Source organism: Elephantulus edwardii, unplaced genomic scaffold, assembly GCF_000299155.1.
Source record: "Elephantulus edwardii isolate Elephantulus edwardi_28Jun2011 unplaced genomic scaffold, EleEdw1.0 scaffold00176, whole genome shotgun sequence".
Lineage (NCBI taxonomy): Eukaryota > Metazoa > Chordata > Mammalia > Macroscelidea > Macroscelididae > Elephantulus > Elephantulus edwardii.
Window position 1 is genome coordinate 6,751,667 of NW_006399926.1, and position 3,136 is coordinate 6,754,802.

The window sequence follows — 3,136 nt, forward strand, 5'->3', positions numbered from 1 at the left end:
AACGGACAACTGCTTTAAGCCTTGTGTCCTCAAGGCCCCTCCCTCATCTTCTTACCTCATCTTGCACATCATAGCACCAGGGCTCCATCCCACCAGAATGTTAAAATCACCCATGTATTGCAAACATAGTGAGCTATCATTCCATCTGAACATTTCCATTCATTGATATGGTCTCCGAAGGGAGCAGGAGTCTCTGAGAACTTTTCTTCTTTGAGGGTGGAAGAGGAAGCCATTGAAGACCCAAACGTTGGTATCTCCTTAATCACCATGACTACCAGGTTTGGCCCATTTCTTCTATTCCTTAACTCCACTGCTAAAATTTAGAGTTTGTTGTTGCACTGTTTCTGGAAGTTCTGTTCTCCTTCCCACTAGGACTTTTCCAACCCAGTAGAAGTCAATAAAGAATGTTCTGTCAATGATATAAGAAGTCCTACTGTAAAAACCACTGGAGGGTCAAATGTAGGTAAATTTCCACTCAACAGCACATGACAACCGGCCTACATCAACTGCAGGTTGTTCCTCCCCAACACCAATCCTCCACACCCCTCCCCACACATGGCTTCCTTCTCAGTGCACTCACCTGGTTCAGTGGAGGATGTCGGAACTGATCCTGGCAGAGCTGAGGACTGATGTTCCCATGGATGTAGCCCTTTCATCCTGGGCTGGTGCCCTCTGGAGTGTGAGGCATAGCCTAAGGCTCTCACTTTCACATCTGGAATAATGTGGCTCTCTCACCCTCCCAGCCCTGGGTCTCTAGGATCTTCCTGGACAGAGCCCAGAAGAATCCAGGAAAACCTGTGTGTGCCCAAATACCTTCACAAGGTGCAGGCCTGTCATTCCATGCTCTTGCACTCACCTTTTTTTTTTTTAAAATTCAGCAAAAATGCATTATCCCTCATAGGCCTGGGCTTCTGAAAATTATCTGTGACAGAAAGCTGATCCACACATCCTTGATGGGCTTAGAGTCTTGCAGAATTAATAGCTAAGCAATGAGTTATTAAATCACGTGCCATATGATCATGACCCTTTTTTTTCAGGATCCAATAGATAAGATCATTATTCTCCTACATCTTTGAGTAAACCATTAATTAGGTTTGAAGATAACACTTGATTCATAGTTTGTCTTCAAACTTGATTCATAGTTTACTTGAAAATATAGAACAATGGACCCAAGCCTATCCTCTGAGACCTAAAACAAAACAAAAATTAAAAAAAAATATATAAATAAAGGTCATAGTCACAGAACACTTAACTTAGGGAGCTCTGTTGGCTTAGTGGTAAGGAATTGCTCTGTCAATACAAAGGTATATCATTCAAATCCACCATCTGCTCCCCAAGAGAAAAATGAGCGAGTTTCTCCCATTAGATTTACTGCCTCTGAAAACCCACCAGAAGGTCAGTTGTGGGTTCATTCCAACTTGACAGTACACAACAACAATATGCCTCAAGTTTGAAGATAGTATCTGTACCAATTTTGAGTCTTCTGTGTATTTCTCCTGCCTGGTATAGAATCTATCACAAGAAACCTGGGAACAGAAGAAATTTCAAAGAGAAGGAGGAAGGGAGGATTTTATGAAACCCCAATTCTGAGACTCAGAGATGTAAGAACCAGGTATCAGAGACTCATTTTCTGGTAAAGTGCAGGTAACCCCACCCCACCTGCTTGAGTGGTTTTTACAAACTAACAACCCCCACCTGTGCTAAATCCCACCTTGATTAATCAACTGCCATAAAGTGGAATTCTTCTTTGTAAGGGCACAAGGGATTTTTCTGCATTCCTGTATCTGAAGTAACCAAGAAGATTCAAATAGGTTTCCAAACTGTTTCCCTGAGCTGTGGCTAGCCAATTGAAGGTGGACTAATACCCAAACTACTGTGGATGGGCAATCATGGCATGTATGGTTGGACAGGGGACTAGCAGAGGTATAAAGGAAGGGGCATGCATGATTTGGGGGCTCTCAGGTGGATGTTGCTGTGTCAGCATGCGGGAGCCCAAGTTTGAACTAAAAATAAACTTTGCTAATTTGGCTAATTGGCTCCTTGATCTTTTTGGGGACTTGCTCCATTACATTTGGAGGCCCCAGTGAGATCTCCCTAAATTTATCTAAACCCTGATCGCCGGCCAAGGGAATAACTGTGACATCGCTGTAGGATTCTTCCTACCTGGTAAGTTAGGCCTGATAACTTGTTAATCTGTATTCTGTTTGGTGCACCCCGGTTTTTTGATTCGGACAATTGGAAGGCAGGACGCTGCATAACTTCCAGTCCAACACCGCGGCAGTGATGACTGCCAAGATCCAGGTGTCTGAGGAAGTGGGGGCTCGCCTGGAACTAGCTTGTGCTGGTCCGGGGTTCTTGGGTAGATGCCACTGTGATGGCACGCAAGAGCCCATGTTTGACCCGCAAGTTTGTAATTGGCTTGCGCCGGCTCAGAACTCTCGGGTGGGTGCCGCTGTGAGGCATGCAAGAGCCTGGGTTTGATCTGCAAACCCTGGAACTAGCTTGCACCAGCTCGGAGCTCTTGGGTGGATGCCGCTGTAATGGCACGCGAGAGTATGGGTTTGGTCTGCAAGCCCAGGGGAGAGAGGTCCATGCCTCAGACGTTCGAGGGGTGGGAGGTGAGAGAAACCCACCCTTCGAACCAGGTCTGTCAGTCTGGACTCAGGTTTTGTCATGGTCTTGTCGTCAACAGTGTTCCTTCATCCGTTGGGTGGGAGAGGCCCTTCTTCGGGCTCAGGTTTTGCCATGGTCTGTCAACAGTATCTCTTGCTATTTTTGTGAATTTGTGTTTTTCAGTGGTATTTCTGTTGACAGTGTCTCTTTCTATGTTTGTGGATTTGTGTGACTCTTTTCTTTCTACTCAGTTTTGGAACAAACAGAGCGAGCAAAACTGGCACAAGTGAAAACGGGAGCAGACAGTCAAGGGCGGAAAGACCATCCCCTTTAGAGTGTTGGGTAACTAAATTTTCAGATTTCTCTTCCAGGGTGGCCAGATACAGCATCCAAGTAGATGCTTTCACTCTAAGGAAGTTTTGTGAACTAGACTGGCCTCCCGGGATACCCAGATCAAATTCCTTACATAGGTGTGTGGATCTCCTTGTAAATCAGTACAAAAAAGTGAATTACATGCTATTTT

General features: G+C 45.2%; 1 pseudogene; it reads right to left on the bottom strand.

Moving 5' to 3' along the window:
* Positions 1-60, bottom strand: part of LOC102875718 — a 10,393-nt pseudogene extending 10,333 nt beyond the window's left edge.
* Positions 61-3,136: the final 3,076 nt, after the last annotated feature.